This window comes from Chiloscyllium plagiosum, unplaced genomic scaffold (genome assembly GCF_037043375.1).
Source record: "Chiloscyllium plagiosum isolate Xiang-an unplaced genomic scaffold, Cpla_swu_hap1 HiC_scaffold_12, whole genome shotgun sequence".
Classification (NCBI taxonomy): domain Eukaryota; kingdom Metazoa; phylum Chordata; class Chondrichthyes; order Orectolobiformes; family Hemiscylliidae; genus Chiloscyllium; species Chiloscyllium plagiosum.
In genome coordinates this window covers 107,838,105-107,847,253 of record NW_028270150.1, presented here as the reverse complement: position 1 = coordinate 107,847,253, position 9,149 = coordinate 107,838,105, and the positions used below count along the sequence as shown (strand labels likewise).

The window sequence follows — 9,149 nt, the reverse complement described above, 5'->3', positions numbered from 1 at the left end:
ACCCACTTTTCACTTGATATTAGGCTGTATTTCACAAACAAAAACTGAGAGTAATGTTGAAAGCAGTGAAATCTTGAAATAAAATGAAAAGCTCAGGATTTCTGTCATGACACCAGTTAATTTGAAACGGGTATCGTCCTGACTCCTTAATCTTCCAGGGCGCATCCTCAATTTCAAAGTGGTGGCCGCCCTCCAGATGTTTGGCCCCGTTAATGTGGCTGACTCAAGGTGATGTGCAGATGTGAGTGTTTCATTCCCACTGCTGGAAATGGTCTTTTTGCTGTTGAGTGGTTTAAAAGCTACAGCTTGCGATGGCCGGGAATCGAACCCGGGTCAACTGCTTGGAAGGCAGCTATGCTCACCACTATACCACCATCGCCACCACAGGCGCGGCTCCAAACATCAGGGAACGTGCAATTTGACCAATAGTTCTTGATTCGAATGTTCGTTCGTTTTTTGATGCAAATTTTCCGGTGAAATAGTAGAATTCAGAAGTAATAAAAGATTGAGTTTTACTGATTTGATAATTCTCATTATACCATTTAATTCACAGAATACAGATCACGGAGTACAGATACAGTAGAAATGACAGAAAGGGAAGCAAGAGAGAATGAGGAGTTGTGTTTTTAATTGGGGATAAAATTACGGCTGTACTTAGGATATTCCCGGGTGATTGTCCGGTGAAGTTACACAGGTAGAGCTGAAAAATAAGAAAGGGATGATCACCTTGTTGGTATCGTTTTATAGGCCCTCCAATAATCAGTGGGAAATTGAGAAGCAAATATATAAAGAAATGTCAGATGTCTTTTAGAATAATAGTTATAACAAGAGGGGATTTTAAATTTCCAAACATTGATTGGGACTGTCATAGTGTTACGGGGTTGGATAGGGAGGAATTTATTAAGGGTGTACAAGAAAACATTTTTATTCAATACTTGAATGTACCTACTAGAGAAGTAGCAATGTTTGACCTGTTAGGAAATAATTGAGGAGAAAGTGAGGTCTGCAGATGCTGGAGATCAGAGCTGGAAATGTGTTGCTGGAAAAGCGCAGCAGGTCAGGCAGCATCTAGGGAACAGGAGAATCAACGTTTCGGGCATAAGCCCTTCTTCAGGAATGAGGAAAGTTTGTCCAGCAGGCTAAGATAAAAGGTAGGGAGGAGGGACTTGGGGGAGGGGCGTCGGAAATGTGATAGGTGGAAAGAGGTCAAGGTGAGGGTGATAGGTCAGACTGGGGTGGGGGCGGATGGCCTCCTTCTTCAAGGACCGCAATGTCCCCCCCCCGACGTGGTCGACGATGCCCTCCACCGCATCTCTTCCACTTCCCGCTCCTCCGCCCTTGAACCCTGCCCCTCCAACCGCTACCAGGATAGAACCCCACTTGTCCTCACCTACCACCCCACGAATCTCCATGTACAGCGCATCATCCGCCGTCATTTCCGCTACCTCCAAACGGACCCCACCACCAAGGATATATTTCCCTCCCCTCCCCTATCAGCATTCCGTAAAGACCACTCCCTCCGTGACTCCCTCGTCAGATCCACACCCCCCCACCAACCCAACCTCCACTCCCGGCACCTTCCCCTGCAACCGCAGGAGGTGCAAGACTTGCGCCCACACCTCCCCCCTCACTTCCCTCCAAGGCCCCAAAGGAAACTTCCATATCCGCCACAGATTCACCTGCACCTCCACACATATCATCTATTGCATCCTCTGCACCCGATGTGGCCTCCTCTATATTGGGGAGACAGGCCAGCTACTTGCGGAGCGTTTCAGAGAACACCTCTGGGACACCCGGACCAACCAACCCAACCACCCTGTAGCTCAACATTTCAATTCCCCCTCCCACTCCACCAAGGATATGCAGGTCTTTGGACTCCTCCATCGTCAGACCACAACAAAACGACGGTTGGAGGAAGAACGCCTCATCTTCCGCCTAGGAACCCTCCAACCACAAGGGATGAACTCGGATTTCACCAGTTTCCTCATTTCCCCTCCCCCCACCCTGTCTCAGTCAAATCCATCAAATTCAGCACCGCCTTCCTAACCTGCAATCTTCTTCCCGACCTCTCCGCCCCCACCCCAGTCTGACCTATCACCCTCACCTTGACCTCTTTCCACCTATCACATTTCCGACGCCCCTCCCCCAAGTCCCTCCTCCCTACCTTTTATCTTAGCCTGCTGGACAAACTTTCCTCATTCCTGAAGAAGGGCTTATGCCCGAAACGTCGATTCTCCTGTTCCCTGGATGCTGCCTGACCTGCTGCGCTTTTCCAGCAACACATTTCCAGCTCTGTTCGGAAATAAGGCAAGTGACTGAGGTGTCAGTGAGGGAGCACTTTGGGAGCACTAAGTGACTATAATTCTATTAGATTAAAAATACTTATGAAAAAGGATAGACCTGATTTAAAAGTTAAAGTTCTAAATTGGAGTAAGGCTTACTTTGACGGTACTAGACAGGAAGTTTCAAAGGTTGATTGAGGGAGCCTCCTTGCAGGTAAAGGTACAGTTGGGAAATAGGAAGCATTTAAAAATGAGAATATAAAGAGCTTAGAGACAGTATGTCCCTATTAGTGTGAACGGTAAGGTTGGCAAGTGTAGGGAATGCTGGATGCCTCAAGAAATTGAGGCTCTGATCAAGAAAAAGGAGACTTGTATCAGACATGTGATATTGGGTGAATCCCTGGAGGAATATCAGGGCAGTAGGAGTATACTTAACAAGGAAATTGAAGAAGGGCTTATGCCCGAAACGTCGATTCTCCTGCTCCTTGGATGCTGCCTGACCTGTTGTGCTTTTCCAGCAACACATTTTTCAGCTCTGATCTCCAGCATCTGCAGTCCTCACTTTCTCCAAGGAAATTTGGAGGACAGCTTTGGCAAATAGAGGAATCCAAAGAGATTGCATAAAAGAAAAATAGTAAGTAGAGAGAGAATAGGACCCCTTAAAGATCAACATGGTCATCTATGTGTGGTACAACGTTAAAAATCACACAACACCAGGTTATAGACTAGCTTTCGGAGTGCTGCTTCTTCATCAGGTAGCTGAAGGAGCAGTGCTCCAAAAGCTTGTGTTTCCAAATAAACCTGTTGGACTATAACCTGGTGTTGTGTAATTTTTAACTTTGACAACCCCATCCAACACCAGCTCCTCTACATTTTGTGTGGTGCCACGGGAGATGTGTGAGATACTAAACAAATATTTTGCATCAGTATTTACTGTGGAGAAAGACGTATAAGCTAGGTAACTTGAGGAAATAAATAGTGATGTCTTAAAAAGAGTCCACATTACAAAGAGGAGGTGGCAGATGCTTTAAAACGCATGAAGGTAGATAAATCCCCTGGACCTGATCAGATGTTTCCCTGAACTCTGTGGGAAGCTAGGGAAGAGGTTGCTGGGCTCCTTATTGAGATATTTGCAGCATCGACAGCCATGGTGAAGTGCCAGAAGACTTGAGGTTGGCTAATATTCCTTCATTATTGAGGAAAGGCGATAAGAAAAACCATGGAATTATAGACTTGCATCTATGTCAGTGATGGGTAAGTTGCTGGAGAACCTTTTGATGGGACAGGATTTACCTTCATTTCTAAAGACAAGGACTGATTAGGGATAGTCACCCTGGTTTTATCCTGGTCTCACTAACTTGATTGAGTTTTTTGATAAGGTGACAAAGAAGATTGATGAGGACAGAGCGGTAAACATTGTCTCTATGGACTTCAACAAGGTGTTCGACAAAGTTCTGCACTGTACACTGGTCAGTAAGATTAGATCACATAGGATCCAGGAAGAGCTAGCCATTTGGATACATAATTGGCTTGAAGGTAGGAGACAACAGGGTAGTGGCGGAGAGTTGTGTTTTGTACTGGAGGCGGTGTGCCACAAGGATTGATGCTGGGTCCACTACTTTTTGCCATTTATATAAATGATTTGGATGTGAATCTCAGAGACATGATTAGTAAGTTTTCAGATGACACCAAAATTGCTGGACACAGGCTGAAGCATAGCAGGTGGAGTTTAATTTAGATAAATATGAGGTGTTGCATTTTGCTCAAGCAAACCAGGGCAGGTCTTATACAGTTAATGCTAGAGCCCTGGTGAGTGTTACCAAATAAAGAGACCTTGGGGTGCAGGTGCATAGTTTCTTGGAGTTGCAGGTGGACAGGGTGGAGAAGAAGGCATTTAGCATACTTCCTTCATTGGTCAAAACATTGAGTTAGGAGTTGGAATGTCATGTTGTGACTGTACAGGACATTGGTGACACCACTTTTAGAATACTGTGTATAATTCTGGTCATCTTTCTATATTGCTAAACTTGAGGGGGTGCAGAAAAGAGTTACAAGGATGTTATGGGAACTGGAGGGTGTGAGTGATAGGGAGAGGGCTGTATAAGCTGGGGACTTTTTTCCCTGGAGCGTTGGAGGCTGAGGGGTGACCTTATAGGGGTTTATAAAACCATGAGGGGCATGGACAGCATGAATGTTCAAGGTCTTTTTCACCCAGGTGGACCAGTCCAAAACTAAATGGCATAGGTTTAAGGGGAAAGATGTAAAAAAGACCTGAGGGCAACTTTTTCGCGTAGAGAGTGTTGAGTTTATGGAACTAGCTGCCATCTGATGAAGAAGCAGCGCTCCAAAAGCTAGTGTTTCCAAATAAACCTGTTGGACTATAACCTGGTGTTGTGTGACTTTTAACTTTGCCCACCCCAGTCCAACACCAGCGCCTGGAAGTAATGGAGGTGTGGATAATTGCCACATTTAAAATGCATCTGGATCAGTACATGAAGAGGAAGAATTTAGAAGGATAAGGGCCAAATGCTGGCAAGTGGGATGAGGTCAGATGGGACGCCTGATTGGCACAGATGAGTTGGACCAAAGGGGTCTGTTTCTGTGCTGTATGACACTGTGATTCAATGAACAGATAAAAGAGATTTTTTTTAAAAAACCCATAGCTAACGATCTCCATGAATTAATCTTACATAGACCTACATGAAAAGGACTTTGTTTGAGTTTCCATTAAAATATTAGGTTTTCAATACACACAGGATCATCCAGCGAAGAAGCTTTTGTACAGATTCCCTGGAATGCAGACAGATTCCCATAAAGACGTCACTACTTTATAATTAATATTGCAGAATTGGTAGCTGTGTTCCCTTGGGAAATAACATTTGCCACCCTCCAAACATCTGGCACAACTCCAGTGGATAGTGAGGATGCAAAGATCATCGCCAAAGATGGAGCAATCTCTTCCTTCACTTCCTGTTGTAACTTTCGGTATATCCCGTCTGGTTGTATGAATTGGAACAATCTGACTCACGTCTCTCTTTAATTAGAGCCAGAGTCATAGAGACGTGCAGCACAGAACCAGACCCTTTAGTCCAACTCGTCCATGCCTGTCAGATATTCGAAATTAATCAAGTCCCATTTTCCCGCATTTGGCCCATATCCTTCTTAAACCCTTCCTATTCCTATACGCATCCAGATGCCTTTTAAATGCTGTAACTGTACCACTCTCTACCACTCCATCTGGAAGCTCCTTCCACATGCGCATCACCCTTGAAAAAGTTGCTTTTTCAGCCCCTTTTAAACCTTTTCCCTCTCACTGATTTACAAAACGGAAACAGACCTTCGGTCCAACTTATCTTTGCCATATCCTAAATTAATCTAGTCCCATTTGTCAGCATTTGGCCCATATCCCTCTAAACCCTGAGGAAAATACCTTGAATATGCACCAAATGCATGTCCCTCATGTCTTTATAAACACCTATAAAGTCACCCCTCAGCCTCCAATGCTCCAGGGAAAAGAGCCCCAATATCTCGCTGTGGCTCAAATCCTCCAGCCCTGGCAAGGTCCTTGTAAATCTTTCATAACTAGAAACTCTACAGTTTGGAAGCAGGCCATTCAGTCTACACCAATCCTCCAAAGGACATCACACCCAGTCCCACCATCTCCTCCATAAACATGTATCTCCCATGGCTAATCCACCTAGCCAGCATGTCTTTGGACTGGGGAAGGAAGGCTATGCAGACACATCTGCAAACTTCACACAGACAATCGCTCGAGGGTGGAATTGAACCTGGGTCACTGGCGCTGTGAGGCAGCAGTGTTAACCACTGAGCTACTGTGCCGACCTGAAGCCTTTTCTGAACCCTTCCAAGTTTCACAACATCTTCCTTATAACAAGAAGATCAGGACTGGATGCAGTATTCCAAACTAACTGGGGAATTTACATGAAGTCTGACCCATCAGAACATTATTGTAAACATATTAGGAGAGTGGTGAGTGCATGGAATGCACTGCCAGCAGTGGTAGCAGAGTCAGATACATTAGGGACCGAGGACATGGAGGTCGTGGGCGTCCTTCACCGCTGCTCCCTCACCACCAGATGCCTCACTTCAACCCCAGGGCATCAATGTGGACTTCACCAGTTTCCTCATTTCCACTTCCCCCACCTCACCCTAGTTCCAAACTTCCAGCTCAGCACTGTCCCCATGACTTGTCCTACCTGCCCAGCTCCTTTTCCACCTATCCACTCCACCCTCTCCTCCCTGACCTATCACCTTCATCCCCTCCCCCACTCACCTATTGTACTCTATGCTACTTTCTCCCCACCCCCACCCTCCTCTCATTTATCTCCCCACCCTTCAGGCTCCCTGCCTTTATTCCTGATGAAGGGCTTTTGCCCGAAACGTCGATTTTCCTGCTCCTCAGATGCTGCCTGAACTGCTGTGCTTTTCCAGCACCACTCTAATCTAGACTCTAGTTTCCAGCATCTGCAGTCATTGCTTTTACCTACATTTAAGCGACTGTTGGATAGGCACATGGATGATAGTAAAATTAAGGGCATTAGGTAAGTTTGATCTTCGAGTAGGATAAAAGGTTGGCACAACATCAAGGGCCAAAGGCGTATACTGTGCCTTATTGTTCTGTTTACAGTGGTACTGAAAATAATCTACGCAGGCAGTGTTTGTAAAAATATCAGTGAGGGGCGCTCTTTCTACTTGAAGGCAAATAATTGAGGCCCTTTGACATCTGAGTTTTGACTTTGTGTAGGGATGAAGGCGATTCCTACGTGTTTTGAACATTTGGCCATTAAAAGCCTTTCAGAAGATCATTACTGGCTGGGGGGGGGGGGGGAGACACGAAACTAAACTTTCCAGTCGGTTTGGAAAATAAAAGTCTCACCAACAGGAATTTGTTACGTTTCTGCCTCATGTCACCCACACATTTACACAGCCCTTTCCAACTGCCGATGACGGGCAAAGCTAAGATCAGGAAAGGCTGGCAAAATGAATCAAGGTCTGAGGTTGAATCTGAAGACAGGTTGATTTTCTGACTGGTTTTGGGTTTTCAGGCGAACATCCGCCTACTGGGAAAACCAGGGACGGCCGGCCAGTGCTGTACGCTGACAGCTCAGCCAGCCTGGGTGTTTTCTCAGTGCAGTTGCTGTTTCTACCTTCCGATACAATCAATATTTACAGTATAGCAGGCTGTTTATTAAAGTTACAAAGAACCATGATCCCGTCTGTTTAAACAAATTGCAAACTCCGACATGGAGACGAAACATATTTACACCAGAGTTGTTGAAATAACTAGAGTTCGTGACCCAGCACGGCCCTTGATCTGTTTCAGCTTGATGCATAGACAGCAGATAGAAACTCTAGTGGCTCTGCAAACTGGAAAGTTCACACTCACAAACTAGCTGCACCCTTGACTCTAGAACCTTGGGGGAGAGACATGAGGAGAGAAATCGAACAAAATCAGAATTGAAACTTGGAACCTTACCATCATCCAGAAAAAGGATTCTTTTTGCCTCTTTACTTCCTTGTGGAAGTTACTTCCAGGTTATTTCATTGGAACCAATTGAAAATAAGTTCCTGGATTTGTTTGAGCAAGTTGCAGTTTGAGATTGGCTCAGTTCCTTGAGCTCTACCTTCGATATGAAGCCTCCTGACGGCCCTCAGGTGGGATTATAGCTCCAACATTCCTCACTTGCTTTAGTTACAGCCCATTTGCTGGAATCTGACACAACCAGTTTGACAACACACAAGGTTGTGTTATAAAAAACACGTTTATAAAGTCGGCCTTATTTTGTAGTAAAAACTAATAAAATGGGTGGAAATAAATTCTTACAATTCCGCCTGAATTTTTGTCATAATTATCTCGAGTTCTCAATCTTTGAATATTATTCTCTGATTTATTTCAACAATGTACTTTATTCATAAAAATATATTTATATACATACACAGTCACTAAAGCAGTTTGGTTCTGTGGAGTAGCACATCAAAAAGCAAACAAACATTGGAGTTTGACTCCATCTAACGAACAAACCAAAGGCATTGCTGACTTGTACAGGAGTATATCTACAGGTATTTGATGCACTGGGTGGGTCCAATAACCGAATGGACCCCATTTAACCTAATCTTTCCACACTGTGCCTTGGTGGCAGCTGCCCCAAGCTTTAGTGCATCTCTCATCACGTGGTATGCACCTGGGAATGTACCAGCCTGCAACACTTGGTCAGGGTTAACTCCTTGTTCTGGAAGACCAACAAGATTCGGGCAGACCGAAGAGCATCTTTCACTGAGCAGATCATCCTCCAGATGCAGTCGATACTTGTCTTGGTGTACATCCTGGGGGACGCACTGTAGAGCATCACGGAGCTGCTCGGGATGAACCTCAACAAAACCCATTGCATCTTTCGCCAGACTTCCTTTGCGAAGGCGTATTCCAGAAGGAGATGTATGGCAGTCTCATCACCCTCACAGCTGCTTCAAGAGCAGTGTGTGGTGAGCAGAGAGTCTGGGCTTACATAAAGGATCTCTCTTCATGCCAACAGCCAAGCGATGTCTTGGGGCTTGTTGGAAAGTTCCGGCAATGAGACATTCTGCCAAATCACTTTGACAGTCTGCTCAGGACTCACAACCCAACAGGATCCACCCTGTCCTATGGCAGCACCATCTCAAGGATATTACATGCTGACCACTTTTTGCTGGACTTGTGCTCAAAGATGCTTTTCTTTGCAAAGTTCTCCACGAAGGACAGGGGAATCACAACAGTCTGATTACTTGGAACATTCTATTGCAACAAGGCCAGTCCTACCCTTCATAACTGGGGACATGTAGAGCTTCAGTACATAGTCACACTCAGTGTTT

At 45.2% G+C, this 9,149-nt stretch overlaps 1 non-coding gene across 1 annotated transcript; it reads right to left on the bottom strand.

The window, feature by feature from the left end:
* Positions 1 to 307: 307 nt before the first annotated feature.
* On the bottom strand, positions 308 to 379 carry trnag-ucc (transfer RNA glycine (anticodon UCC)). The gene has a single exon. It is a non-coding gene; the product is annotated as a tRNA-Gly (tRNA).
* Positions 380 to 9,149: the final 8,770 nt, after the last annotated feature.